Below are 22,794 nucleotides of genomic sequence, written 5' to 3'. Positions count from 1 at the left end.
ATTCAGGCCTCTCCTATTCATCTCCCAGTCTCTCATTTACACCACTGCCTGGTTGTTATGGTAATTTGGACCCTAGCAACCAGAAACTGTTGATTTTTCATACTCCAGGAGCTTCTGAACAAAAACAAAAAATAATACAAAATTAAGACCAACTGCAAAATGTCTTAAAATGTAACTCTCTACACTCTAAAAGCTTGTTTTAAAGTGAACAACCCCTATGCACCTTTCCACTGATTATTCAAATGCCCTGTCAAGGGACCACTAATGGCAGTTTCTTTCTATCTCTCTATTTCTTGCAGAACCTGTTTGCAACGGAAAAGTCAGCACATAATTCAGACTAACATCTCTTTGTCTTTGGTCCTGACGAACTGATGTACAGGACACACTAAAATAAGATTGTATAAACCAGTGGTGGGCAAACTTATGAGCCAAACTGAGCCAAATATCCACAAAACAGCGATTGAAATTTCTTTTGAGAGCCAAATTTGTTGCAGACTGTCTCTGGCTCACTTGTTGATGAAACGAGTGAGCCTCCCCTGCACTGCGTATCCCACCCCCCACCTGCACCGCGTCTCCCGTAGCCCAAAGACCACCCCCTCCTGCTGATTTTTGCTACAGGCAATGAAAATGCGATCGCACTATACATGTGACCCACACCTGGAAGAGCCAAATTCAAGGGCCTAAAGAGCCGCAGTTTGCCCACCACTGGTATAAACCAAAGGGTTCAGAAAAATTTTGATTGACCTGTCTCTATTTTCTATTTCCCCTATTAAAGGGGAGGTTCACTTTTGAGTTAACTTTTGGTTTGTTATATAATGTCTAATTGTAAGCAATTGTTCAGTTGGCCTTCTTTTATTTCCTTTTTTTTATAGTTTTTAAATGATTTGCATTCTTTTTTTTCCCTCTTTCCAGCTTTCCATCTGGCCCCATTTAAAAAAACAAATGCTCTGTAAAACTACAAATTTGTTGTTTTGCTAATTTTCTTTAATCATCTTTCTATTCAGGTGCCCCCCCATTTATATTCCAGTGTATCATCCAAATCAATGCATAGTTGCTAGGGTAAATTGGACCCTAGCAACCAGATTGTTGAAATTGCAAATTGGAAAGCCTTTGAATAAAAAGCTAAATAACTCAAAAACCACAAATAATAAAAAATATAAATTGTCTGTTGTTGGCTCCTCCCACTTTGGGTCATCAATTTAGGGAGTGCAGCTGTAAGAGTGGCAGCTGTTTGAAAATCTTCCCTGTCAAAGTCATTTGGAAAATTGGGGTGTTCGGTGTGGCGCACACAAAAAAAGGGGGGGCGGGATCACTTAGAAAAGCACAAGCAACCTGCTCTGCTATAGGGCGAGTCTGGGTGTTGTACCCCTAAAACTGTAGGAGGAGTAGCGTTTAGAAAATGGGGGGTGCTATGAAGAAGAAGTGGAAGAATAAGCTGAGTTGGGTTGAAACAACATAATTAAAAATAACTGCAAAAGAACAATATTGTTTATAGAGAACTAGGCGCCACTGTATGCTGGGCCCTCTACTTTAGCAGGTCCCGCTGGGGGTGGCCATGCTGGGACATATACATGTGCACACTGAGCCTTGGGTCACTCCATATGTGCACGCGCTGCTGTAGTGCAGGCTTTATTAGCTCACACATGGGGGGGGGGGAACAGATATTCTGTGATTTTAAAAAGACATCCATCTGTTACCAATTCTATATGCTTGGCACACAGTCGGTTTGTTCAATAACAATAGTTGAGGTGACATGGACACGGATCTTTTAACCACCAGAGTTTGCCTTTGGGGCCAATCACCCCATGTTCCCTAGGCCTTACTGTGGCGTTACATGTGCTGACAAGCAGGCTAGAACAGTGCTATTGAACTTATTAGTTATATTCCCCAATGCATCTGTGGATCTGAACTTGAAAGCTGTGTTTCTTATTAAAGGGGATGTAAACCCAAACAAAAATTTTATTTTTGATGAAAGCAAATTAATTTCTAAGCAGCGTTTCAAAATACTGATATAAGATCTATTATGAGCAAACTGATTATTGAGAAAGTTCAATACATTATTTACAAATTGTCATTTTGAATGAATGATGCCAGCAGGCAGTGTATAGCAAGGGATAGACTGGTATTGCTTTCTGTACCAGTGACACAAACAGCTTGATGTGAAGATGTGCATATGCAATTCACTTAGGAAGAGGCTCACAGAGGCTGCAGGCTACTCCCACTCCCTGGCACTGAGAGAGTTTCTATGTGATGTAGATATAATTGTTATTGTTATCTCAGGGTGCAACTAATCCACTAAATATATTTGAGTAAAGATTTATAGCAAGAAACATATATTTATGGGGACAGAGGGAGTCGCCAAATAAGGGTTCCCTGTGTTATGAAGGTTTCTGTAGCATGTCTGGCATATTTGTAGATTGTAAGCTCTTTTGGGCAGGGCTCTCTTCCCCTTTTGTATCAGTTATTGATTGCTTTATATGTTACTCTGTATGTCCAATGTATGAAACCCACTTATTGTACAGCGCTGCAGAATATGTTGGCGCTTTATAAATAAATGTTAATAATAATAATAATTGTGGTACTGACATGAGGGTCACTTCCTGATTCCCAAGATGCAATAGTTTCTACTTAGAGAATAGTTTAAGGCCAACAGCCAAGCTGCTTTATCACTGCCAGAGTAATGAATAATTCCTGTTGATGCCCCCAACCATCTGCCCCCAATACCTAATTTGTATATACCATTTCACCTACTAAGGATAAAGCCTTCTTATTGTTGAGGCTCCCATCTCTACCCACTATTCAGGCTAAGGAAGGGACACCCTATAAGTTAAGGCCCCCTGGTTACACAGCCCTAGCAACAGCAACGAATTAAACCATGGCTGATGAATGAGGGAATCTTTCCAACACATATGGCAGCACAGTAATTCACTAATTCAATAGGCCACACATACAAAGCAATGCTCTGTGTACATAATAGGCTATGTATGAACTGCCCATCAAAGGGGAAATAAATGCCATATACAATGTATAAAACTCACTTATTGTACAGTGCTGCGGAATATGTTGGCGCTTTATAAATAAATATAATAATAATATACACCTTGCTTGAAAACAGAGTAAACTTCCCCTTTAAGTGCAGCACTTGTCATATGATGAGAGGTGACTTCACACCCAGGGATGTGGCAGTTGGTTCAGTCCGTTGGTTGGCATAGTGGTGAGAGGTAAGGATCAGTCTCATCTGATAGATTTGTTTTATTTTTGTTAAAAAAGAGGGGAAATGGTTGGGTGACCCCCCCCCCAGACTAGTGGATGTTGCTTGTCTCACTGATTTTAGTGAATTTGGAGACTTTTCCCCTAAAGTTGGCTTTGGAGATGCCTTTAATCTTAGCACTGGTTGGGAGACACAGACCCAAGATTGGACGTTATGCAGGGCTGCCAGCAAATAAACACTATTTTCACTCGGGCCCCCATAAAAATAAAACATTTGGGGACCCCTGTGCCACATGATAAAATATTTTAATTTTGTTTCCCCTACTAAGGATAAAACCTTATAGTTGAGGCTCCCATCTCTACCCACTATTCACGCTAAGGAAGGGACACCCTATAAGTTAAGGCCCCCTGGTTATACACCCTTAGCAACAGCAGTGACTAAAACCATGGCTGATGAATGAGGGGATCTTTCCAACACATATGGCAGCACAGTAACTGCACTGACTCAATAATCCACTCATACACAGCAATGCTCTGTGTACATAATAGGTTATGTATGTACTGCCCATCTAAGGTCAGATAAATGCCATATGCACCTTACTCATCAACAGGTTAAACTTAGCCTTTATGTGTAGCACTTGTCATTATTATTATTATTATTAACATTTATTGTCATGTGATGAGAGCTGACTTCACATCCAGGGATTTGGCAGTTGGTTTAGTCCGTTGGTTTGCATTGTGGTGAGAGGTAAGGATCAATCTCCTCTGATAGATTTGTTTTGCTAAAGAACCTTTATTTTTGTTAAAAAAAAGAGGGGAAATAGTTGGGTGACCCCCCCCCAGACTAGCGGATGTCGCTTGTGTCACTGATTTTAGTGAATTTGGAGTATTTCCCCCTAAAGTTGGCTTCACACCCAGGGATTTGGCAGTTGGTTTAGTCCGTTGGTTTGCATTGTGGTGAGAGGTAAGAATCCATCTCCTCTGATAGATTTGTTTTGCTAAAGAACCTTTATTTTTGTTAAAAAAAAGAGGGGAAATAGTTGGGTGACCCCCCCCCAGACTAGCGGATGTCGCTTGTGTCACTGATTTTAGTGAATTTGGAGTATTTCCCCCTAAAGTTGGCTTCACACCCAGGGATTTGGCAGTTGGTTTTAGTCCGTTGGTTTGCATTGTGGTGAGAGGTAAGAATCCATCTCCTCTGATAGATTTGTTTTGCTAAAGAACCTTTATTTTTGTTAAAAAAAAGAGGGGAAATAGTTGGGTGACCCCACCCCCAGACTAGTGGATGTTGCTTGTGTCACTGATTTTAGTGAATTTGGAGAATTTCCCCCTAAAGTTGGCTTTGGAGATGCCTTTAATCTTAGCACTGGTTGGGAGACACAGACCCAAGATGACGTTATGCAGGGCTGCAAGCAAATAAACACTTTTTTCACTCGGGCCCCCATAAAAATAAAACATTTGGGGACCCCGTGCCACATGATAAAATATTTTATTGTTACATAGTTACATAGTTACATAGTTACATAGGGTTGAAAAAAGACCTGTGTCCATCAAGTTCAACCCATCCAAGTAAACCCAGCACACCTAACCCACACCTACCAATCTATACACTCACATACATAAACTATAAATACAACCACTAGTACTAACTGTAGATATTAGTATCACAATAGCCTTGGATATTCTGATTGATCAAGAACTCATCCAGGCCCCTCTTAAAGGCATTAACAGAATCTGCCATTACCACATCACTAGGAAGGGCATTCCATAACCTCACTGCCCTCACCGTGAAAAACCACCTACGCTGCTTCAAATGGAAACTCCTTTCCTCTAATCTAAAGGGGTGGCCTCTGGTGCGTTGATTGTTTTTATGGGAAAAAAGAACATCCCCCAACTGCCTATAATCCCCTCTAATGTACTTGTACAGAGTAATCATGTCCCCTCACAAGCGCCTCTTTTCCAGAGAAAACAACCCCAACCTCGACAGTCTCACCTCATAGTTTAAATCTTCCATCCCCTTAACCAGTTTAGTTGCACGTCTCTGCACACTCTCCAGCTCATTAATATCCCTCTTAAGGACTGGAGCCCAAAACTGCACTGCATACTCAAGGTGAGGCCTTACCAGGGACCTATAAAGGGGCAAAATTATGTTCTCATCCCTTGAGTCAATGCCCTTTTTTATACAAGACAGCACTTTATTTGCTGTAGTAGCCACAGAATGACACTGCCTGGAATTAGACAACTTGTTATCAACAAAAACCCCTAGATCCTTCTCCATTAAGGATACCCCCAACACACTACCATTCAGTAGATAGTTTGCGTTTATATTATTTCTACCAAAGTGCATAACTTTGCACTTATCAAGTTTCAGTATTGTCAGATTAATTAGAGTTTTGCCCCTTTGCCCCTGGGTATCTGCCCTGCTCTTATGTTTAACTGAATAAATACCAATACTTTTTCATTGTACAGAATAACATTTATTAGCAAGTTGCCTGCACTTTACCTTAAAATTCCCTGGCTGTGGGGCAACAGGGAAAAATGGCAGGGGCATTATTGAATAAAATAATATTTAATTACCGCTCCTTAGTTACCCATTAATATATGGTACTTTGGCCATGTTGGCCCTTGAGCACTTACTGCCACATTGTTTGTGCTGCCAACCCCCTAATTAATCTCACTTTGGGTTTGGGCTGGTTATTTACCTCCCTGCCCTGCTTTAAATGATGTTTATGGCAGGGGGCATTTCTGAACACTGGGTAAAGCGCCACTGGGGCAGTAATCCATGGCAGCCATTCGAATGCTTGCGTTTTTTGGTTCTGTTGATAAATGAGTCCAACAGAAACGTTTTGCTTAGTTTAGTCACAGGGCCTGATTTAGTTCATGGTGATGCCCCCATAGATGACTAACTGCTGATTGGTTGCTACTGGCAACCGCACTTTTGTATTTAAGCACCTAAATTGGTAAATTAGCCCTTGCATCTATTTAATCTCCTAGGTAACCCCTGAATTATTGTTGTCGGTTTCTATTTTTATGTCAATTATTAAATTATTTTTATTTTGCCTACTTTTCGAGGTAAAAATAACATACCAACTGCTTGCTAGGGTCAGTAGCCCTGGCAACTGGAAACCAAGGCAATGGATGGGTAATATTGTGGCTTAGTATTCTTTAATGCTTAAATTCCTGTTTAAACCATCTTGTGTTTATACACCATTCTGACACAGAATGGCCTTGTTGCTATGGTCATGGAGCTTAGCAACCAGATATGAAATGTTGTTATTTATTACAAAGTAAAAACATTCAATTGAAATTATGGATTTGGTGTTTTCCTGATATAAGAAGTGTAATGTGTAACTGCAAATGTTACACATGGAGATCTAACAAATTAATGGACCTTTCCAAGTGTCATTACCCATAGCAACCAAACAGAAATTTACTATCATTATTATATTGGGTTGAAAAACCAAAGTGGGCGGGGCCAACAACAGCCAATCAAATTTCACACATTGACTTTAATTAGGTAAACAGCTTTGAGGGTACACTCACCAAACTTGAATCACATAGTCATGGGGTCAGCCTGAATGAAAATATGATGATTGTTGGATGCCCAAAAGTGGGCGGAGCTGTAAACAGCCAATCAGATGTTACCTATTGACTTTCAATGGGGAAATCCAACCTGCTGCCATTCTCACAGTGTTAATCACAGGGTCCCCAAACTTTTCACAGTTGGTCACTAGGTGACTGCAGTTTAGTTTTTAAAAGTGGGTGGAGCCACCAACAGCCAATCAGATTTTACCTATTGAATTTTATTGGTTTGATGCCAGGGTTCCCAAACTTTACACAGTCAGTCACTGGGTGACTACGTACACAAGGTTAGAAAAAGTGGGCGGGGCCACCAAAAGCCAATCACATTTCTTTGATTGTTTTTAGTGGGAAAATTTTAACTGCTGCCATTGTCACATGTTTAATGTCAGTGTCCCCAAACTTTGCACAGTTTATCACTAGGTGACTACACTCCAAGTTTAGAAAAGTGGGCGGGGCCAACAATAGCCGATCATATTTCACCTATAGACTACATACGTTTAAATTTAAACTGCGGCCATTCTTTAAATATTAATAATAAGGTCACCAAACTTTGCAGAGCTAGTCACCAGGTAACTGCGGTTAAAAAAGTGGGTGGGGCCACCAACAGCCAATCAGATTTTAACTATTGATTTTCAATGAGGAAATTCAACCTGCTGCCATTCTCACAGTAGTAACACCAGGGTCGCTAGGGGACTGCAATTTTAGGTTTTAAAATGTGGGTGGATCTGCCAACAGCCAATCATATTTTACCTATTGATTTTTTTTTTGTTTAAATTTAAAATGCTGTCATTCTCACACTATTTATGCCAGGGTTCCCAAACTTTGCACAGTCAGTCACTGGCTGACTTCATATTCCATAACCAACTCTCAACTTTTGCTGCAGATTTTATCCCACTCCCACGGGTACTATACACAGGTAATATACACAGGTACTATACACAGGTACTATACACAGGTAATATACACGGGTACTATACCCAGGTACTATACACAGGTAATATACACAGGTAATATACACGGGTACAATACACGGGTACTATACACAGGTAATATACACAGGTACTATACACAGGTAATATACACAGGTACTATACACAGGTAATATACACGGGTACTATACACGGGTACTATACACGGGTAATATACACGGGTAATATACACGGGTAATATACACGGGTACTATACACGGGTACTATACACGGGTAATATACACGGGTAATATACACGGGTACTATACACGGGTACTATACACGGGTAATATACACGGGTAATATACACGGGTACTATACACGGGTACTATACACGGGTACTATACACGGGTAATATACACGGGTACTATACACGGGTACTATACACGGGTAATATACACGGGTAATATACACGGGTACTATACACGGGTACTATACACAGCTACTATACACGGGTACTATACACGGGTACTATACACGGGTACTATACACGGGTAATATACACGGGTAATATACACGGGTACTATACACGGGTACTATACACGGGTACTATACACGGGTACTATACACAGCTACTATACACGGGTACTATACACGGGTACTATACACGGGTAATATACATGGGTACTATGCGCGGGTACTATACGCGGGTACTATACGCGGGTACTATACACGGGTACTATACGCGGGTACTATACGCGGGTACTATACGCGGGTACTATACGCGGGTACTATACACGGGTAATATACATGAGTAATATACACGGGTACTATACGCGGGTACTATACACAGGTAATATACACGGGTACTATACACGAGTAATATACGCGGGTACTATACGCGGGTACTATACGCGGGTACTATACACGGGTAATATACACGGGTACTATACACGGGTACTATACAGGGGTACTATACACGGGTACTATACACGGGTAATATACACGGGTAATATACATGAGTAATATACACAGGTACTATACGCGGGTACTATACACGGGTACTATACACGGGTACTATACACGGGTACTATACGCGGGTACTATACGCGGGTACTATACGCGGGTACTATTCACGGGTAATATACACGGGTAATATACACGGGTACTATACGCGGGTACTATACACAGGTAATATACACGGGTACTATACACGAGTACTATACGCGGGTACTATACGCGGGTACTATACACGGGTACTATACGCGGGTACTATACACGGGTACTATACACGGGTAATATACGCGGGTACTATACGCGGGTACTATACACGGGTACTATACGCGGCTACTATACACAGGTACTATACACGGGTACTATACACAGGTAATATACACAGGTACTATACACAGGTAATATACACAGGTACTATACACGGGTACTATACACAGGTACAATACACAGGTACTATACACAGGTAATATACACAGGTACTATACACAGGTACTATACACAGGTAATATACACAGGTACAATACACAGGTACTATACACAGGTACAATACACAGGTACTATACACAGGTACTATACACAGGTACTATACACAGGTACTATACACAGGTACAATACACAGGTACTATACACAGGTACTATACACAGGTAATATACACGGGTACAATACACGGGTACTATACGCAGGTACTATATGCAGGTACTATACACAGATAATATACACAGGTACTATACACAGGTACTATACACAGGTACAATACACAGGTACAATACACGGGTACTATACGCAGGTACTATACACAGGTAATATACACAGGTAATATACACAGGTACAATACACGGGTACTATACGCAGGTACTATACACAGGTACTATACACAGGTACTATACACGGGTACAATACACGGGTACTATACGCAGGTACTATACGCAGGTACTATACACAGGTACAATACACGGGTACTATACGCAGGTACTATACGCAGGTACTATACACAGGTAATATACACAGGTACTATACACAGGTAATATACACAGGTACTATACACAGGTAATATATACAGGTACAATACACAGGTACTATACACAGGTAATATACACGGGTACTATACGCAGGTAATATACACGGGTACTATACACGGGTACTATACAAGGGTACTATACACATGTACTATACACAGGTAATATACACAGGTACTATACACAGGTACTATACACAGGTACAATACACAGGTACTATACACAGGTAATATACACAGGTACCATACACAGGTACCATACACAGGTACTATACACAGGTAATATACACAGGTACTATACGCAGGTAATATACACGGGTACTATACACGGGTACTATACAAGGGTACTATACACATGTACTATACACAGGTAATATACACAGGTACTATACACAGGTACTATACACAGGTACTATACACAGGTACCATACACAGGTACTATACACAGGTACTATACACAGGTAATATACACAGGTACTATACACAGGTAATATACACAGGTACTATACACAGGTAATATACACAGGTACTATACACAGGTAATATACACAGGTACTATACACAGGTACTATACACAGGTAATATACGCAGGTACTATACACAGGTGATATACACAGGTACTATACACAGGTACTATACACAGGTAATATACACAGGTACTATACACAGGTACTATACACAGGTAATATACACAGGTACCATACACAGGTACTATACACAGGTAATATACGCAGGTACTATACACAGGTAATATACGCAGGTACTATACACAGGTAATATACGCAGGTACTATACACAGGTACTATACACAGGTAATATACGCAGGTACTATACACAGGTAATATACACAGGTACTATACACAGGTACTACACACAGGTAATATACACAGGTACTACACACAGGTACAATACACAGGTACTATACACAGGTACTATACACAGGTACTATACACAGGTAATACACACAGGTACTACACACAGGTACTATACACAGGTAATATACACAGGTACAATACACAGGTACTACACACAGGTACAATACACAGGTACTATACACAGGTACTATACACAGGTAATATACACAGGTACTATACACAGGTACTATACACAGGTACTATACACAGGTAATATACACAGGTACTACACACAGGTACTATACACAGGTACTATACACAGGTAATATACACAGGTACTACACACAGGTACTACACACAGGTACTATACACAGGTACTATACACAGGTACTATACACAGGTACTATACACAGGTAATATACACAGGTACTATACACAGGTACTATACACAGGTACTATACACAGGTACTATACACAGGTACTATACACAGGTAATATACACAGGTACTACACACAGGTACTATACACAGGTACTATACACAGGTACTATACACAGGTAATATACACAGGTACTATACACAGGTACTACACACAGGTACTACACACAGGTACTATACACAGGTAATATACACAGGTACTATACACAGGTAATATACACAGGTACTATACACAGGTACTATACACAGGTACTATACACAGGTACTATACACAGGTAATATACACAGGTACTATACACAGGTAATATACACAGGTACTACACACAGGTAATATACACAGGTACTATACACAGGTAATATACACAGGTACTACACACAGGTACTATACATAGGTACTATACACAGGTACTATACACAGGTAATATACACAGGTACTATACACAGGTACTATACACAGGTAATATACACAGGTACTATACACAGGTAATATACACAGGTATTATACACAGGTACAATACAGTTCTAAAGGCTGAATCACTAGTTAAAATTAAATTGTTTTTTGCCTGACCTGACATTTATAAAATCCCTATCCCCTACCCTGAATGATGGATGGTAAGTTAACTCTTTCCCTCTGAAAAAGCTCATTGTGCTTTTATATATTTGTTGTTTTTTTGCACTTACTATTTTGTCTTTTACTTTTGTCATTGTTTTGTTCATTTCTAGTTAGTTACAGTGGGGTCAAATATTGTGTATCAGTGCCAGTGTTAGAGTGCCAGGGCCTGAATATCTGCCATCAGTACCCACTGCTTCTAACTGTATATAATGTGCTGGTTTTGTAAATACAGACTGCGTCTCACTGTATATAATGTGCTGGTTTTGTAAATACAGACTGCGTCTCACTCTATATAATGTGCTGATTTTGTAAATACAGACTGCATCTCACTGCATATAATGTGCTGGTTTTGAATATACAGACTGCATCTCACTGTATATAATGTATACATACTATGTGGTTGCTAGGATAAATAAGACCCTAGCAACCAGATAGCTGCTGAAATACCAAATGGAGAGCTGCTGAACAAAAAGCTAAATAACTGAAAAACTATTAAAACTAAAAGAGGACCAATTGCAAATTGTCTCAATATTCTCCAATATTGTCTCAATGTCTCCATTATATTAAAAGTTAATTTAAAGGTGACCTACCCCTTTAAGTTAACTAATCCCAAGCACAAATGGATGGAAAACCCCTCACAGAAGTGCACATATGAATACTTTTACATCCTAAGCATTTTAGGGTAAAAAAGCTCTCCCACCCGCACTTTTGCCCAGTATCCCTGGGAGTCAGTGGGAACCACAAGAGGTAGTTGGGAGGTTCATTTTTTACACCAGCAGCGAATCCACTAAGTCTCACATTAGCTTTAGGTCAGTCTCTCTATGGCCCATCTTTAGCCTCCCCAAACAAAAAAGTCACCCTCCGCCTATGGCCTTCCTCTGTATTTTATAGGAAAAGTTTTGTGACAAATGCTGACTTTTTATCCTTTTTATTCTTTTATCCCATACAGTGTTGTGCGACCTTCAGAGCTATTTTTTCGTCAGTGCTTCAGTGCGATCTTTCTTCCACAGGATTTTTCTGGCTATTCCACAGTTCAGTTTTTTCCATTCTTTTCTGAACTAGTGTATTGAATAGCCAGCTTCGACTGAGGGAGAGACCCCCTTGGGGTACCCCGGCCTTGTGCCGGGCCCCTCGACTTCAGCCAGAAGCCAGAGTCATCTTAGGCTTCTGGTTCTGATCATCTGGACATCAGACTTCATCGGGACAGCAGATATCATCTGGTAATCTTGCAAATCCAGTTGTTACAGAAACCTGTTGCCCATTTTTAGGAGAATTGTCTTCTTTGGGGGTTGACAAATCTCTTCATGTGCTATTGCCCTTAGAGCAGTCTGCCCTAAATAAACTGGGGGTGCCACTTTGTTAGATCTCTTTCCTGGGCCTGCGCTCCTTTCTTCAATAATTACCCTGACCAGGGGAATGTACTGCAGGCAGCCATGTCACAGTAGTGAATCCTTCCCTATTGCTGTTAACATAAGGCTCATTTGTACACCTCTTTTGCCTTTAGGTTGCTGTAGCGCAAGGAAGATGCCGGCGCTTCGGGTAATGTATCTGTTTCTTTTCTAGTTCCAAAAAAAGAGAAACACACTCTCCTTTTTACACATGTAATGGAAAATATAGCCTCCTCTTATGCATCTCGCTGTCTGTTTGCACAACTCCTACTTCTGTGCCTGTTCCACAAATAGGTGGGGGCTGCCATACAGTTTGCCTTTGTGCAGCAATCCATTAAAGAACAAAGAAAGGCTAATTCACTTAGTGCTCAATGTTTTCCACTGTCGCCAGTTCTACTAACAAATTTGTACCCCCCCCCCCCAGTGAGCCTGGCTTTTTTCCTTAAAAGTCTGAAAAAACAACAGGCACCTAAAGCAAGCAGTATGGCAGTTCTCACTAATATTAAGAGAGGTGACAGATGGAGTGGGGGTGGCTAATGACAAACAAAATGCCATAACCCTTATGCCTGACATGCCGTCACTATTCTCCTTAAAGCCAGATGCGTTTCAAATTGTGTCACTAAAGCTCTTTCTTTCATTTACAGATGCTACTCCGTGCCCTGGAGGATTTCAGGGCAGAAAATACCAATTTTGAAGAAATTCTTTCCTATTACGGTAAAATCCTATATTAGTCATAAATTCTTTAAGTCATTGTGCTTGTCAGTAGGCCAACAGCTTTTCCCTGGGATTAGAAAGTGTCACTCCCAGCATTCCCATGTACATCAGCAGCTTTATTTTGCTTAAACTTGATTCACCCAAGCTACTATCTTGGTACCTGTACAAACTGGGTATGCATCAATGACTGTGCTGAATCCTTTGAGATGGGTGCATATGCAGTCCAAAAAGCCCTTGCCAGGGGCAAATAGATATAGCACTGCCTTTTTTTCTGCAGCAATTTGTTTCTGCTTTATGGTATCTGACTGCCCTTGTACCCAGCTTGGATCAGTTGAAGTGATACCTGGGAATAGGGGAAAAATGGGGTTGTAGCACTCTGTAGGGAAGTACCCTGGGCTTTGCTAGTTAGTCCTCCAGATGGGAGAAAATGATTTTGGTCTCTAGTGTATGGCTATAAAACTATCACCAGTGCTCTAGACTTTATTGGGGTTATGTAATATTTAATATTTACTGGTCACCTGCTTAAAAGCAAACATTTCATTGTTGGCTAATGGGTTACTGCACTTGGGCAAACTTAGCGGCTTTTATTACATATGGGGGTAAGTCTTCTGAAAGGTCCAGTACATGCTATTAAATGGGAAGTAGTCTATAAAACAAGACACTTTAGTCCAAAATATAAAAGATCGGAAAAATAACAACACTGGCCAAGGTTTCAGCATTAGGTGATTATATGTTAATTAATTTCCCTCCTTTAGCTCAGTGCTTAATAAAAATGTATTTTTCTCTGCAGAACTTTTTTACAGGCAGCAGTTTGGAAAGATGGAAGACCTGTAAGTAAAACAAAAATGCTCTTTTTATGTGTTCAGTATTGTTTGCCATTGCCCCAGGGAAAGTCCAAGGCCAATAAGGGTAGAAAATGGCATACCTTGAGGCCCATGCCCTTTGTGATTGGTCTGCAGGCTATGCTCTGTGCCTTGTGCCAGATTTAGAATCTGCTGCAAAGTAAGTAAAGGGCTCTCCTGCACCTTGTGGCACCTGAAGTTCTCTACTTTGTGTATCTTTGTGAAAGCTGGGGGTGTTCCAGGGGACAGTCACATACCCCCAACCACTTGCCCTCTCTAAATGTAGCACTGTCACATGCAGCCAGTGTCACATTCAGAGACAGGTGCAGTCCTTTGCACAAAATGGTGCCATGTGTGCAGTGCAAAAACCAGGTGCAAATCCTCTTACCCCATGCATGGTAAATGTGTACCCTTATGTTTCTACCTTTAGAATGGATAAACTTATTTTTCCTTTTATTAATTCTCGTTGGGATTTCTTTTTTAGAGAACATTTTCTTAGATCTTACGCCGCCAGCCACAAAACCATTCATAAGAAGAACATCGCCAACTACTTGACGATGATCCAGTATCAGGTAAGAAAGAAATCAAAAAATATATGTTTAAATAAATAGTGAATAAATGACATTAAATAGATCACAAACCCTTGTCCTTGCATGTTTCATAGCTGGATCTGGACTCCACATGGTGAGATGGCACAAGGCTAAGGCAATCCATATTGGACTGGTGTGTCTGGGGCCCACCAGGAATACCATCCCAGGGGCCTCCACCCAGATTGTAAAGTCCGCTAGGCTTGCCCGTACCCCCCCAGTACAGCACTGCATCACATTTCATTTGACATTAGGGGTGGAGCATTGTAACTGGGTCAGGCAGGGGCTAGTTCTGCGGGGCCTGCTGGGTTTTTTCCAAGTGTCCCATGGTCCAGTCCAACGCACATGTGCATCCTTTTCGATCACATACGGAGCACTGGGGACAGGATGTATGTGAGCAAATTTTACTTGCAGCTGGGCAGAATGCCACCCTAGGCACGGGCCTTTGTGGTATCACCACAATTCCGGTCCTGTGTACACGAGCCCCTAGGAGTCAGTCAGGGAGTCATAAATATAATGAGGATATAGAAAAACTACTTGCAGAACTTACTGTGGGATCCAGCCTTTCCCTTATAGGTCTGATCACAAGAGGAATAGCACCGATTCATAGATTCCATTCTCACACTGCTACTTTTTTTTATTTTACAGGAACATCTGAAAGTGCTGGAGAGGGCATATTTCCGCCTCTATAAAGTCCTGTATCTGTCTCCTGTAAGTATTATTATTGTTATAACAGAGAAATGTATTATTCACTGGGTGCATCTATCATTTTTGGGGGGTGGGCTTGTAAGGTCACCCACTAAGTGCCATTTTCACCAGCAACAAAACTCTTAAAAATGGTACAATGCAGTATGGGGTTATTAACTGACACTGCATAGACCTGTGTTACAAGGGACCCCATGGGTGCAGTAGTAACAATGGTACAAAGTATTGCTTCATATTGTGTCTCTTCTCCCACAGAATGTCCATGAAGGAAGAACAACCATTATGAGACAGTACTTCGAGTACAAAGCACTCCGTAGAGTAAGTTGATCATTGCTCACTGTCCCTCATGCTTTTTTGAATATTTATTGCCAAATTGCTATAGGATAAACTAAGGGGCTGATTTATTTCTTAAATGTCACTATAATGCTAGAATCGTTCTTACAAGAATCGAAAAAAACTCAACAAATTCGAATTTAAAAGGACATTTGTTTCCATGAATCCTCTTTATTTTTTCTAAACAGGATTTTTTTTGGAGCATTGGCACTCATTCATTGGAAAACAATAATGTGTTTAAGTTTCACTTGAAACCTGGTAACTTAAAGAGCCGAAATTCCAATTTTCAAATCAGAATTTCATCTCTTCTAGGGGCTGATTTACTTACCCACGAACGGGTCAAATGAACTTTTTACGCAACTTTCGTAATGGATACTCGCGTTTTTACGCAAAAATCGTATTGGATCCGAAAAATTCGTACAGAATCCGAAAAAATCGCAAAACATACGAAAAAGTCGCAAAATATTCGTTTTCAAGTCGGAACTTTTCCAATTCGGGTCGGATTCGTGGGTTAGTAAATCAGCCCCCTAGTGTAGAGAGTGCTATTGTTATAGCCCCCCCCTCGCCCCCTCTGATGTGAAAAACTAAATACAGGGGGAGCGAGAGGGTGGCATCAGCTTGGCCACCTCAAGGTGGCTAGGACCCCTATATACTAAACTAAGACTAAGGGGTATATTTATCATGCTGTGTAAAAAGTGGAGTGCAAAAATTACTGGTGATGTTGCTCATAAGTATTTTTTTCTCTTCCCTTTGCTCCTATCCTTGTTTCTTCCCCTGCACTCACAGACTGTAAGAAGAAATCTGAGGGGCATCCGGAAGAAGATATTGGAGAAGGAAAAGGAGTTAGAAGAAGTTGCTGGGTATGTTTTCAGCAAATGGCACTTTTCATTCCAGTTACTGACACACATGAGCAATGTTTTTTTAAAAAATGATGTCTTAAGTGGAGAGTATGCGCCTAAACACTCTTTAACACAATAAAAAGGACTTGGTTACAGGCCCCTCAAGAGATCTAGAAGGTTAATGGTTTGGGGAAATACAGGAACATAACCATCACATATATCTCACTTATTGCCCTGATCACAAAATATGCCTCCATGTGCCTGCATTAAAAACTATGGCACGCAGAGCGGATCGGATGTTGGCCTGAAATACGCAGTAGCGGACATTTTCCAGGCCAACCTCTGATTTGTTCCGCTCTGTGTGCCCACACTCTGGTGGTTGTCGTATGTGTTTAATGCGGGCACACGGAGGAGTGTAGGCAAGTGGATCTGCTTCTCTCAGCCTGGCCGCAAAATGCAGGGCTGAGAGAAGCCGATATATGCACCGTGTTCCTTTGTCCTAATACTTAGGTAAAGGCAATTGGGGTATATCATTCCTCCAGTTATAATAACTGTAGTTTAAACGCTTGGGAAATGAATAACAATACTAACTGATTTTAATATTTTTTTTTATGTTCAGGACCAGTAAACTTCAAGAAGAGCCTCTTGCCCCAGAGAAGAACAAAGGGCAGGAGCCTCCTGTTTCAAGGGAGGAGGAGGAAGTGCCGCCTGCCGAAGAAAATCAAACCCTGAGAAGACGGTTCCAGAGAATATGGGTAATATATTTATATTATTATATTTATGTTCCAGTTATTTAGACTGTGTTTCCAAGCAATTGGAGCAATAGAAAGGCAGCCATAGTGAGTATAAACCTCATACACTCTATGCCCCTTCAGCCTGCAGGCTGATAAGCCAGAGGCCAAAATTGCTTGGCGGGTCTATGGCCCCTTTAGGTTGCACTAGGGACTTAGATATCTCCTTTGAAAATGTTTTTTTCTACTGGCAACTAGACTGGCGCTGGTCATCAATATAAGAATTAAAGGTGCTATTTCAGTTAGCTGATATGTGGTAGGCATAGACTAAGCCTCTTATATCCTAAAAGCAAGCATTTATCTGTAATATTATTACATTATTATTTTTAGTTCAATAATCCCTTTTCTTCTTTTTTCAGATTTCCACCAGAAGATTCATGAGGCAGGCTTGCTGTCTCCATCCTCCCCCAGCTCCCTGATTCCCTTCAAAAGCACCCGGCCCTACAAAAGTACCCACCCACCCCTAAAAATCGCCCACCCGCCCCTACAAAATCGCCCACCCGCCCCTACAAAATCTCCCCTACAAAATCGCCCACCCGCCCCTACAAAAGTACCCACCCGCCCCTACAAAATCGTCCACACGCCCCTACAAAATCGCCCACCCACCCCTACAAAATCGCCCACCCGCCCCTACTAAATCGCCCACCAGCCCCTACAAAATCACCCACCAGCCCTTACAAAATCGCCCACCCGCCCCTACAAAATCGCCCAAGTGCCCACCTGCCCCTACAAAATCGCCCACCAGCCCCTACAAAATCGCCCACCCGCCCCTACAAAATCGCCCAACTGCCCACCTGCCCCTACAAAATTGCCCAACTGCCCCTACAAAATCGCCCAACTGCCCACCTGCCCCTACAAAATTGCCCACTAGCCCCTACAAAATCGTCCACCCGTCCCCCACCCCCCCTCCCCAATAAAATCACCCGCCCCCCCTCCCCAATAAAATCACCCGCCCGACCCTTCAAAATCGCCCGTTACCCCAGTCGTAAGCAGAGTACATGATCCAGGGTGTAAAAACCGACTGCCGTTTCTAAGAGTCAGGAAGGAATTTTTACCCTCAGTGCAGATTGGCCTGAGCATTGGGGTTTTTTTGCCTTTCTTTGGATCATCATCTGCATCCATGAAACCAGCTGTGGCCCCTGGGATCACTTTGGCTCCGTGCAGACCTAGCCAGAAGGTAACATCACACCCCTAGGGCAGGGCTAGGTCCATTTTTGCACAAAGAAGGGCAAGGAGAGGGAGCTGGTTCGTTACGCTTGGGTGCTTCCCAATTGCCCTGCTTTTGAGCCTGCAAGGTGTTTTAGGAGCCACAGCTTGTTTCAGGGAAAGCCCAACCACCTTTTGACTTATTAATAAATCCTGTTACCCAACAGATTTTCCCATAAACATGTCTCTGTGTTTTTGTGAATCACTATGGTAAATATTGAGGAGAGGGAAGGGGCTCCTATGCCTGATTCTACTAAGGTGACTGACCAATTGTGTGTTGGAGTAAGTAATACCTGTGGGGGCTGCTCAAAATGGGCTGGGCAGGGTGGGGTAAAAGTAAGTGATATTGCTGGTAGAGAGGTTTAGTTGAAGAACTGAATGGGTTAATATCTCTGCGGGGGGTTGCTAGAATTGTGCTGTGGAACTAAATTGGTTAATATTTACACAATGAGACTAATACATACAGGGAGGATATCCCACATACTATATTATTTTAAATACTCAACATTAATTGTTGAAGGATATTGCTTTGCTCCATAGACTGCATGGACTCTAAATGACAAGGGCCCTACTATGTTGGTGCATAAACAATGTGATAGGGGCCTTAGCTAAGAAGCTGCCCTGGGGCAGGGAATAATGTGAATAATTTATGTGTATATGAGTATATATGTATGGGTACTATATAAAGGCTAACAATAACAACAATAATATTAGTCATAGAAGTCCTTGGTTACTACTGATATCCTAAGAAAAAACAATACCCATGAACTTGCAAAGCATTCCTAATCAACTTTGCTTAGTGATGTCTTCAGTTCTAAACAGTGGTTAGTGATGTAGCTTGTGTTTCATGATATTATATGCCATTGTGTGCAGTTGGATTCCATGGCACCCACACCCATGGGCCAACCTGCCCACATAAGTTCTCAATGTATTTGCTGGGGGTGGCTGGGTAGATGTACAAAGGTTGCTACTGGGCCCCTCTCTGAACCCACCACTGATTAGACATGCCCACAGGGTTTCATGACCCCTATGTACAAGATCACATGGCAAAACATACAGTAGAGATAATTCTCTTCCTCAGATAATTATGCTCCATGCACAGGGAGACATGTAGAATGGGCACATACATTTTTCATGCATGTTTTTACATGAACCGACCAATAGAGAACTGTGCAAGTCTATTTTTGCAGACCCATTTCCAACCTGTAATGGATTCCCCCCAACACACACTGTGCGCAACACACCTCAATATTTGTATTGCCTTTATTTCATCCTCTGTGCAGTCTCTACTACCAATGTCTTAAATCCCTTATTATATTGATAATGAATGAGGGCAGAGGCTTTCTTGTCTTTGTTACTACTACCAAAGCTAATGTAACCTACCTCTTGGCACATCATGCATTTCTGTTTGATTTCTCATGCATATGTAGAAAGGAAAGGAGAAGGAAAGTCATTTTGGCATTTTACTGCCAATATATTCGCCACATTAGTACCACCTATAACACTATATTTATTCTGCAGAAAACTTTACCATTACTGAGTAAAGAGCCCTAGAAGCCTTCGCTGTTTGCAGCTGCCATCTTAGCTTGGTGTTCCTAGCTTCCTCTACCTGTACTATTAAGGTTCCTCTGTCTTCTTTTTCCACCTTTTCCTACTGTATTTGTTTACTTAATATGGTAAATGGATAAACAATTGGTTGCATTGTTGGTAGCTCCACCCACTTTTTCTAACCTTGAACCGCAGTTACCTGGTGCCTAACTCTACAAAGTTTGGGGACTCTGGTGCTATTACTGTGAGAATGGTAGCAGGTTGGATTTCCTCCACTGAAAGTCAAAAGGTAAAATTTAATTGGCTGTTTGCAGCTCCACCCACTTGTGGGCATCCAAAAAATATCATATTTTCATTCAGGCTGACCCCATGACTATGTGATTCAAGTGTAGTGAGTGTAGCCTCAAAGCTGTAAGATTGGCAGCAGTTCCAATTTCCCCATTAAAGTCAATTGGTAAAATTTGATTGGCAGTTGTTGGCTACTCACACTTTGGGTCATCCAGCAAATGTCACTGTTTCATTTGGGGTGACCCCCTAATTATGTTATTCAAGTTTGGGGGCTGTAGCTTCAAAGCTGTAAGAGTGGCAGCAGTTTGAAAACCTTCCCTGTCAAAGTCAATGGGAAAATTCAGGGGTTCGGAGCGGCGCCACAAAAAGACGGGGGTTCAGATCGCTTAGAAAAGCACAAGCAACCTGCTCCGCTATAGGGTGAAAAAGTGTGGAGTTTGGGTGTTGTACCCCTAAAACTGTAGGAGGAGTAGAGTTTAGAAAATGGGGGGCGCTATGAAGAAGAAGAGGAAAAAGTGGAAGAATAAGCTGAAGGGGAAGGACAGAAGGGCGGGTTTTGCAACCCAACATAATAAGTTAGTGAAAGTTCAACCTTTGATAAATATGCATTTAAAAATACCATAGAAATGAATGGAGAGTGGCGGAATTTGACTTAAGCAGACTGTGATGAGTTCGAACTTCACTTTTTGATAAATATACCTCTAGGATTGAAAGATAGACAGTCTGTTATCCTGACATGAAGTGAGTATTTCAGGGTAGAGGCGACTGTGTGCCAGGCAGGGAATTGAGAGAGTTAGGTGTGGGTAGCGGAGAATCTACGGGTGAAGCAAGGGCACGGTATGTGAGGGCACCGCTGAGAATTAGGGGGAAAGGTGGAGAGGGGGCCCCTGTACGGCTAATGGCACTCTGTCTGTGCGTTCCTACATGACTGGGGTCCTACAGGCTTCAGGGGAGGAACAGTGAGTGAGTGTGAGAAGTTGAGAGAGAGAATCTGCTGAAGCATTACTATGTAACTAAGCTGCCTTTAATCAAATGTGCTTTGCTCATTGCATCATTCTGTAATATGACTTTTTTTTTACGCTAATTCTCAAACAAATTCGCCAATGGCAAAATGTGAATTTTACAGGTACACATCTGTACCTGGTGAAAAATTTCTCTCATCACTAGCCCTCAGAACAAGATCAGTTACTGACAAGACTTTAGGAAAATGACCACAAATGACCATAAAAATAGTGCTCATTTGTCTGGGTCCAACTCAGCCCTCTGTGCTCACAGGCCCCTAGGAGTTGCAGGATCAGCTTCTCCTATTTCTATATCACTGATGTAAATCAGCCTTCAGTATGATCTTACATATTCTTTGTAGTTCTGCGTATTTCCTTTTGGTGCACCCTGGAGTATAGTTTAAATAATACCCTCCCACCGGTTCTAATAGAACCAAAGGAAACTGAGGAGGTTAAAATGCAGCATATACAAAACTAAATCAGACTTCCCCTTCCTGTTAGAGAGAGACACCATGGCCAGAGAGAGACACCATGGCCAGAGAGAGAGTAACAGCCGCCCGGGCCCTTTGTATGAGGGATATCTGCTCACAGGTACAGGCACTTTCAGTTTATCTGCATGCAAGCTCTGAAATATATTGGGAAAAATTTACCCCCTACTGTAAAATGTAAGCATCTTAGAAATCATTTGAATATAAATAGAGGGAGAATTTACTAGATATATATCCAAATGTCACAATAGTCCCATGGTTTTGTTTACTTAGCAATAAGGACGCCTCCTGTTGCGCTAGTAGAAGTGGAACCTGAAGCGCTAATAGAATATAAAAGGTAGGCTTATCTTTATCTTTTAAGCAGGAATATAACATTAGGCCCTGCACATAGAGTGGCTGCTGGAGGGTCCACAATTAAAAGAGGCCTCAT

The 22,794-nt window shown here is 41.6% G+C and overlaps 1 long non-coding RNA gene across 1 annotated transcript; it reads left to right on the top strand.

Annotated features, from left to right (window-relative positions):
* Nucleotides 1-12,499: 12,499 nt before the first annotated feature.
* On the top strand, nucleotides 12,500-14,617 carry LOC116412334. Its single transcript, XR_004223679.1, has 4 exons — nucleotides 12,500-12,854; nucleotides 13,139-13,173; nucleotides 13,667-13,736; nucleotides 14,527-14,617. It is a non-coding gene; the product is annotated as an uncharacterized LOC116412334 (long non-coding RNA).
* The last annotated feature ends 8,177 nt before the right edge of the window (nucleotides 14,618-22,794 follow it).

Source organism: Xenopus tropicalis, chromosome 7, assembly GCF_000004195.4.
Source record: "Xenopus tropicalis strain Nigerian chromosome 7, UCB_Xtro_10.0, whole genome shotgun sequence".
Lineage (NCBI taxonomy): Eukaryota > Metazoa > Chordata > Amphibia > Anura > Pipidae > Xenopus > Xenopus tropicalis.
This window is presented reverse-complemented; position numbering and strand designations above follow the sequence as displayed.